Source organism: Saccostrea cucullata, unplaced genomic scaffold (genome assembly GCF_032062105.1).
Source record: "Saccostrea cucullata isolate Sc308-1 unplaced genomic scaffold, CSIRO_AGI_Scuc_v1 ctg289, whole genome shotgun sequence".
Lineage (NCBI taxonomy): Eukaryota > Metazoa > Mollusca > Bivalvia > Ostreida > Ostreidae > Saccostrea > Saccostrea cuccullata.
The window spans coordinates 142937-152967 of NW_026933175.1; the positions used below are offsets into that span (position 1 = coordinate 142937).

General features: G+C 33.5%; 1 long non-coding RNA gene across 1 annotated transcript; it reads left to right on the forward strand.

Annotated features, from left to right (window-relative positions):
- The first annotated feature begins 789 nt into the window (after positions 1-789).
- LOC134237493 (uncharacterized) lies at positions 790-1652 on the forward strand. The gene is made up of 3 exons (XR_009985838.1): positions 790-1088; positions 1172-1233; positions 1528-1652. It is a non-coding gene; the product is annotated as an uncharacterized LOC134237493 (long non-coding RNA).
- Positions 1653-10031: the final 8379 nt, after the last annotated feature.

The following is a 10031-nucleotide window of genomic DNA, read 5'->3' on the forward strand; positions in this document are numbered from 1 at the left end:
CACAACATATAACTCATAAGATCATAGGAATGCACCTCTTTAATTTTTTTCCCATTCTATATAATTGTTGGGATTTTTTTATGCATATGTTTTCAATGAAAATGCCAGAAGTGGAAATTTTTGAACAATTTCACACAACAGTCATTCTCAACTTAAATTACATGTTTTTTAGCATCTAAAAGAAAAAAAAAAGAGGCCAAATGTGAAACAGTGCAGATGAGTGCCAGCTCTTTATAAGATAAATTAAATAGGGCTGGGTATTGGCCCGAGATTTCGTATTGCGATATATTGCGATATTTTAAACTGTATTGCGATACATATTGCAATATTTTCAATGTAATAAAAATGGCATTTTCTTACTATATTCATTTTAATTTACATGCAGAATGTACATAACTATGATAAGTAACCAACACGAAAAAAAAATCTTGTTGATTTCCTTTAAGTTATGCTCTGAAATGTTCACCCAAAACAACTTCTGACTTACTGTTTGGCTTAATAACAAACTTTCGTAGGTCCATTTTTATATTTAATGACAAAATTCCTTAATCTAAGTATATTGCCAATATATCGATATTACAAAATCGTATTGCGATACGATATTTTTTGTCATTGTATTGCAATATATTGAAATATCGATATTATTGCCCAGCCCTACCATTTAAATAAGACCCATAATAAATCATAGACTTGATAATCGAAGATGATCAATATATTTCATATTGACTAGATAATCAAACAGAATCTAACCTGAAATAATTGTCTTCAACAACATTATACTACACAAAAAAGTGTCAGTCAGTCAGGGGAAAGTAACTCCTGTCACCAAGGGGAGGTAAGCCATCATCAGGGGAATCCCCACATCAGAACAATAAAGAATACAAGGAACAATTTTCAGACTCATCAATCAAAGTTTCCGGAAGAGTGTTCAAAAGATGGCTACAAGTTTCCTGCTACAAAATTCCTGTAGGAAATTAGTCACATTTCCTGAGTGGCTAGCGGGAGATAAGGTTGTCCAGTGTGTTCAGTAACACATGTGGGAAATCCTGCACATGTTTTTACCAGACATGCAATCTTGTAGGTGGCATGTAAGTCAACGACCTTGACATTACAATACTGTTATATATTTGGACATATTTTTATTTATTATTTACTATTTTATTTGCTATAGACAGTGAGATGCTCCTACCCACCAACTTCAATGCAATTCAGGTTTACCTTTCACGATCTCAGGTATCTTCTTGCTTTCTCTTGACCTTATATAACTGTGTGAAATAAAACGAAATCGATCGAATTTTAAAAAATAAGAAATTCAGTATTTCTTTTCAAAGTTATATTCTATGTATATATATTGTCTCAGACTTCTTATTTGGAATTTCTTGAAGTTGAAGAAATTTTTTTTCCAAAATCAACAAAAAATGCCAATAAAAGCTTGCACTGAAATCTTTGTAAAAGGTAGGGTGAGACTTTGATCTCCTGTCTGGTGTATTGTGACAACATATGGTATGTTTCCTAATTGATTTGAAGGTTTTTAATATTCCGTCAGCACTCGAGTGGCCGTGTTATTAGACTGTAGGGGAACGAGAGCCAGGTCATCTGTCACAAAATCTGCTGTCATTATGTCATCAATCTGTTCATTAATTAATTATCAATAAAAAATAAAACAGCATCATGTTCTGTCTTCTTCAACTTTCTTTTTTCATTAATAAATCTAATGAATTAACATTAAATCTTGTAAAATTAGTGTTACATGAACCATTAAGGTGTGAAAAAATATGATATGACTTCCTCTATGATGTCTGATTTGTGAAAATTAAAAATCAAATTTACATATTTTGAATTATTTAAAAAAAGAAAACATAGACTTCAACTTGGTTTAGCTCTAAACATGAAAAAGTTTTTTTTTTTTCAATTTATTTCCTTACAAACCAAAAAATAAAAATTCACAGAAAAGATAAATGTTATGTTTAATGCTCTTTTTTTAAAACTCATTACCCTTTCCCTTTAATGTGATTGCAAGGAAATATCAATGATGGTTAAAAAAACCCATCAGAGTGATGCCTGGTCGCAGGAGTTGACATTAACAGTATTGCCCTAGACCTGGCTGGGGACCTCCCGATGACTGGTAAATCAGCAGCAGCCTCATCCATTATAGACCAGTGACATGTGCACATCACAACCCCTGGGGACCGTGGCGACACAAAACATAACCCGACCCTTCTGACAGATATCTAATTTATTCATGATTATGCAGCATTGTCAAGAAGCAAAAAAAGACAGTTTTTATGTATCAAAGATCATTCAAACTTTGGCTGGTAATTTTTTTTAACATCAGCTCATGAGCTGCTATAAGCAGTGTTGTATGGTGTTATAAATCAGGGCCGAAGTGTTACTGGGTGTTAAGACCTTTCAAATCAGGGCCAAAGAGTGACACTTAGTTTATGACAATCATAATGGTGATCTAAATCAGGGCCAAAGGGTTAGCAATTGTATGGTGTTCTCATTCAGATTTAGGTGTACTGGGTTTCAGAACAGTATAGTGAGCTTTATATTGGGGCAAACATTTTTGAGAAGGTAATAGGGCTACAGTGAAATCATCTGCTTGCTTTAGTTTACATGCATATTCTTTCTCATTCTATTCTGCCAACTTTTCTAGACTTATTGGAACATTTTATATCTTTAGACTGAATGCTCACTAACATCTTTTTTTAATCTAAATTGCCAGGCTATTATATCTTGAACTGACAACAGATTGATCTGCTTACCCAATTAAGATAATTAATAGGTTCACAGTGAATGGGACTGGTTGACAGGGGATGCTTACTCCTCCATGGCACCTGATCCCATCTCTGAAGTTTTAATGATCCATGTCTGCTCTACTCTCAATTTACTATAGTTTCAATTATTTACTTGATTTATAGTAGTTAACTACATATATTATGACATTGTCTGTCAATCAATATTTCATGCATTACATAAAGTTTCTGGTGAGAAATATTATTTCATTTATTTAATTATGCTAAGATTTCTTTGTTACCCAAATTATTTAACCAAATGTTCCAGAATATACCTTCTACTCCTTATCAATTTAAAACACATCTAAAATATGTTGTGTATGTAAAAAGATGAAGAACAGAGAAATTTACAGAAACAATAAGTTTTACCATGTACCTTTTCCATATTTCTATGGGGGGCACCTGTTATTGTTCTAAATAGAAAGCAAAAATGAACTTGCCAACAATAAGAAGCTCTTGTGGATAATGAATTTCAATAGTGCCCATATGGTACTATTGTAATTTACACTGAATCAGTTTCTAAGCAATTGCTTCCTGACAAACTTGTAAGGGTCCATTTCTCAGAATTAGACCCAGATTTTAAGTGCTGCAAATCTTAAAGCCATATGGCCTTTTTATTCCTAGTTTTACACCAACTAATGATACACAATATTTCAAAAACCGAAACAACAACTTCATAATGATAAAATTTTATTATCTTCAAAGAGTTTTCTTTTTCACTGAAGTACCATTATCTAAATATTGAACAAATTTTAACACCAAGTATTCTCCATGTATACTCATATTGAAGTGAAAATCGGAATTTGTATCCTATTTTAAGGACAATATGGGGGAAGAAATTCTGTGGAATTCATAAAAAATGGGGATTGTTTTACCGGGTATATAAGTTTTTGTGGCAGGTAGGTGGGGTGGGCTAGGGGTGAGGGGCCTCTCTTTCATTTAATCAAATATATTTCCCCAATTAAGACATAGGTCAACATCTGGTAGATTCTAAGCCTATTTATATATAGACAAGTAAACTTACTGTACCAAAGAGCATAATCCCTGTTATAGTAATTTGTTAATCAATGGTCTAAGTTGTCTAAGTGGCCATAACTCTCCACAAAAGGTCAACTCAAAATGGTTTCCCTTGTATGTTTAGTTCATTGGGAAAAATTTAGCAGAAGGAGAAACAATTAAGTGAATTAATGCCTATAGCAAGAACCTAATAAGGTATGTTAATAAAACATTAATTCATTGTTAGTCCTTTGTTTTTATCATAAAAGTGAAAATGATGGGGTGGGTGGGGAGTGTCATTAATACAGTTATCTTAAACCTCAATAGAGGGGGAAAAAAGCAGGTTTGACTGTCCTTCTACATACATTTTATTGTGAAGGTACCTGTCCATATTTTAGCTATTAATAATCAACACAACAAGTGTTTACAAAAGGCACTGACAATGGATGTGGTTTCCTGTTTCCCGGAAGGACTCCATACCAAGCCGGATCTGACAGGATGCACTTCCAAGGGGAGATAAGCACTCAGGAAGAACAGATTTAGGAAATTGTAACTACCTCAAAAAAGGATACAAATGATAGCATGCATTCACCACAAGTAAACAAACCAACAAAGGGGGCATTATACCAACACAAATCAAACTCTGTGTGATGAACATCACATGCATGCAGTCACATTGAAGGTTTGCATATATGAAACAGAAAAAAAACTACAATTCTTTTTTTAACTGTTTATAATTTCCGTAATTTAATTTAAGGAAATTATTTTTATTTTTTTTTTTAAACTTCACATTTATCATTATTGTCACATGTTCTTATTTTATGAAATACATGTATCATTTCTTGGTTTCAATTTTTCACCTACATGTTGCAAGGTTTAAAAATAGATAAGTATAAAATTATGTGGCAAAATAATCAAAGAGGCATATTATAGATAAATGTCTGTGCAATAAGTAACTGTCAAAAGTTTCTCTGTGGACATACTAATTTTTAGTGATATAAATAGATTTAAAATATATAAATATCATATATCTATTGCAAATTCTTGTCTGTTATCTATGACCATAATATACTACTATTCAGTTTTAACCATTTTCAGGCTCTAGGGATAATGAAAATTACTAGCGGAAAGCTGCCACTTCTTAGAAAGGTCTTTTCTGGGGCAACTGTCAACTCTCCATCAGATATCATGTGGGAATTAATAAATTGGCGCTGGATGGCTTTTCCTGTGCAATCTGAAAATGGTGCAACTGTTATGCATGTCAGCCCCTAGGCAGATCAATACAGCCTCCAATACCTCAGATATTCCAGGGAGAATTTTAAGAAAATTAGCATACATGTTAACTCTCCCGATTTAGGCGGGAGTCTACCGCTTTTTCACTCCATCTCCCGCCTACCGATTTAATTCAGAAATCTACCGCTTTTCTACAAAAGCTGCGTCTAAAGTATTTTTGGTCCGCTTGGGTATCCATTTTTGAAGCCACTCTCATAAAATCTCGCTAGATATCGCGTGATTTGACTCGGAATCATACAAACGCTTTTTTTGTACATAGATTTCAAGCACGGATTTGACAACGACAACAACATAAGACTACCAGTGATTACATTGGTTACGATAAATTAATCAACATCCCTGCCATGAAAAAGGAGATACAGCTTTTAAGAATTAGATGAAAACATTTGACATCGTCTTTAAAAGCACAGAAGCTCACAACTTTATTAATAAAGTCAATAGAAATCACTCTATTGACCAAGTCATGTGGCACATCTCTACTTTCGTTTTCGATCATCGCGGGAAATCTGATTTATATAACGAAAGATACGAACTTGTTTTAGATCTAGATTAAACCATGCCATAATTTGTTTTGTTTAAAAACTGAATGAACATTCAGAATTATCGCTTCTAGGCTATTTCAGCAAAGATCACTCTTCAAAAGGCTAAGTAAAGCAGCCAATCCAAGCAAAATGATGAGCATGAAAAATATTTGAATTTGTACAATTTATGTCAAACTTAAGGTGTTTCTGTCTTCTTCTTTGCTGTTGATATTTAAGATTAATTAGTGTAGGTACCTGATTTCATTTAAGGCTTATAATATACATGTATATTACATGAAAGATATCGATAATCCAAGCGTTAAACAACATGCGTGCAGTGCTACCGCTTTTGAGGTCTGAATCTCCCTCTTTTTCATCACAATAGGTTAACATGTATGAAATTAGACAGCAAGCCTGTCATATTGCAGGCAGGCCCTCCAATCTGGAGATTCCATCAGGGAGAGAATGAAATTAGAGAAATTAGGTCTGGACAGATGCACCATCTGGTCTACTGATAAAGTCATTCCACTAAACTCACCAAATCTCAGCCTTACTAGGAAATATAGGAAGTTATTCCAATCAAAGCATGGCCCCATCATGCAAGCAAATCAGGTTAAATTGTTCTCTCAATCAGGAAATTGCCATAGCAATCAGAGTTTCTAAAGGCCTTGGTAAATCATAAATACTCAACTGAATTTAAGCAAAAAAGATACATTGAGATAAATAATATATAACTGCCTTTTATGTTTTTATCCTCTTGAGATGTTCAGAGGTAGCCCTATAGATATGATTATTATTTATTTTCTTTAAAGACAAACTGTATTATTTGACATTTTATGTAGTTCTAAAGATTTGCATACATGGTCACACACTGGAAAATTCTGTGTCTGAATTACCCTTTTTTACTTTACCCATAACATATCGATTTATAATCTGTAAAATTAATTTTTATGTGTATTATACAATTGTTACATTTCCAAGAGAGAGAGAAAGAGAGAGAGAGAGAGAGAGAGATATTTAATACTGCATCAAAAAAGATCAAGTTCTATCAGTATGAGCATTTTTTTAAACTTTGAATTTAAGTATATTTAAGAACTTTTTTTTAAGAAGAAAGCTATACATTGTATACAAGTTTCAATGTTTCCATACTGTCAGTCATACTGCATTCAATACTCCCCTGTGAAGTATGACACTCCTTTGACAACTGAAAAGCTCAGTAAATCACCCTCCTGCCCGCTACCGCTGTGGGTCAACCACAGATTGGGGAGACCGTCAGTTACCGCTGATAGATCTATAATGTTTTAATAAGACACAAGCTGTTTACCCTAACACACTGTTATACTTATAACCATTGTGTGCAAATTACAGTTACCAGAATCAATGAGCCTCTTATTGAGGCCTGATTTTCTGTGTTTTATGGCCAAAGCTGACATCAAATGATAAATTGAAAATAGTGGAAGACATTTAAAGTCTTGAAATACGGGAATGAAAAAAGAAATAACTCCCGACACAGTGCAGATGATGGCTGGTCTGAAAACAATGCTGATTTCTGTATCATTTATCAATTTCCTTGTCAATTTCTGGTTAATCAGCCTAGCCAGGGACCCAGTGAAGGGAAACAGATGACAGTCAATTCCTATAGACGGGGCCATCTTGAACGTTTCACAACTCATTCTTCACCGGTCAAAACAACAGGCATCATTTAACTCCACTCTCCTGAAAATCACAGAAATTGTCTACCAGTCTAAATGGCCTTTATAACTGTATTTTTTTTTTTTTTTTGGAAATAGAGGTGAATTAAATAAGATAAAACATTTTGATACTATGAAGTAAAATTTATAATGCATAGAATGGTATATGTGTATGAAACAATCATTTCTATGAAATTTACAATCAGAATTACTAGTATCGATAATGCAACCAGGCATCAAAAATGTCTGGATAAAAATTCTTGCTAAAGATCTCAAAGAGAACTTCTTGGCTGCAGATTAACCCCAGAACAGTACAGTGCAATAATCTGTCATTATAATCATGCATCCAAGAAGTAAAAGCTGCCCGGAATCCCACCATCAAAACCAGTGTCATCTGGAATCCCTTAGGAAGTCTGGCAGTCGGCACCTTAGGCAGGACAATCACCCCCTCACTAGACCGTACCAGCCACTTACAGTGTTAGATAACGCACAGGTACCATAATAAAATAACTGTCACATCAGCATATCATACAATCTACTACCACTACTACAAAGAAATGCGACACAAATGTATTTAGTACTTTTGTGTGCTAGAAGTACATAGGCACAAAGCTTTAAATATAAACATGATTTTTAGCTGTTAACCTGGGATCAAATTTTGACACTATAAATAAGATAATTTAGACCGAATAAGAATGACATTTCTTACATGATGAAGTACTGAGTTTTAATAAACTTAAATGCTTCTTATATTAACAGTGGAAGTTATGATAAGGAGTTTTCCTTTACAATTAAATTGATTCTCAGTTTATTATTTTAGACCATCAAATGTCAAATTCTCACCAGTAATCAATAGATGAAAAGCCTAATTTTCTAAATTATGAAAATACCACTCCAAACAAATAGTTCTGTATTTTGAAATGTACGATGACATTGCCAGCCAATCAATATTCTGTTGGGGTTACATGTGATCCGAATTCTGAAGCTGCTTCCTTCCCAAGACTCCCCGCTTTTATCAATGTTCCCTGAGAAAATTACCATGCAAAAACAATGCCGAATATTTAAAACAAATATTTGGTGGGTCGAAAAATTTAGCATATTTTCTACTTGCAGATGTTGTTCCAATGTTCATTTCACAGATATGAAACTAATTTCCTATAAAAGGTAATCGTTAGTTTCCTTCTTATTGGCTATTCTAAACTTACTTTTCATGGAGATTGTTTTTCATATTTTTATTTTGTGAATTGATTAAAAATTTTAAGAATACTCAGAGTTAAGTTTGAGATTAATTCAAAGAGATATGGTATCAATGTTAGAAACTCAACATTTCCCTATCCATGCCAAAGTAAAACAAAAATCTTTGATGGAATGAAAGCTCTGTGCTTGTCTGAAGATTAGTCTGTTCCTATCTCACATTTATAATATTTGAAGATTTCAAAATTTTTTTTAATTTATCCCAGGAAAAACACAAAGTTCACAATGAAAATCATTAAAATCCTGCTTACGAAAAAGTATTTTTTTTTCACATAATATACCACACATAAGAAGTTAAATACTAAGACTTAAGAAGTAAATGAGTATAACAGATTATGAATTTATGGATATATTAAACAAAAGAATTTTACCAGCTCTCCCTTGTGAATACAATGTATCTCTTTACTGATTTACTGTTTAACATCTAATTTTGAAATTATAAGTATATGACCATAGTAACCTGGTCCTATGAACTTCAATTGTTCAAAACTCGGTGATCAAACAGAGTCATGCAGATAAAACAAGCAACATGGGTAACGTGATAACTGCAGTGACAACACTGGATATTGAAACATAAAATAAGAGTTCCTATGCAGTAATTTAACCTTTGCTTATACCCCTCGCCCGTCCCAATCGTCAGTGAATATATAGCCATATGTAAACTAAGTGCCTTCTTTCTCTGTAATGGGCCAAAAACGACAACAAGAGAATCTCACAGTACATGTATTACATTTTAGTGCATCTGCACGGAATGAGATCTTGACCATCTTGGTTCTCTGGAAAGAATTAAAAGTAGGATCAACAAGTGCACTGACCCTCGGAACATCTGTATTGTGTGATCCGTTGCCTCATTAGAGTTACCTTTAATCAGAATCTATTAATCAAGTCTTATGTAACTCGTATGATGACGTCTAGCATGCTGACCTTTCTGCTGTAAGATTCTGTATTAAGAAGTAAGTTATGGTACCTATCATACCTTACAAATGACTACCATATTTTAGGGATGTACACTAAATCACTACCAGTTACATGGGTAAGTCTGTGCATCATTACCTGTCATAGCCCACATTACAAATAAATAAATATACTATCCTGTCATATCAAATCTTATCATCTCCATGTTTTGTTCAAGTCCACACTGCATTTATATCAGAAATATTCTGCAATGTTTTCCCATTTTCAAACCGGACCAAAAAACAAACACACAGGCAAAGTGGAAACTGCAGTTATTGAAGCACTCAATAATTAATTCAATGTCATTCACAAACATGGATAAATTATCTCTTTTACATAGACAGTATTGCACAAAATTCCTACATCCACCTAATTCTACAATGGTACTTACCAATGACTGGTGAGGATTGGTCGAATGTCTGGTCTTCTCCTCTAAGTTTCCTTTGGAAAATCTCTGGACTTTTGTCTTTTTATAAAGGTTGCTATGAACTTCCAATGTGTTTGTTGCTGTGACTTTCCAATGTGTT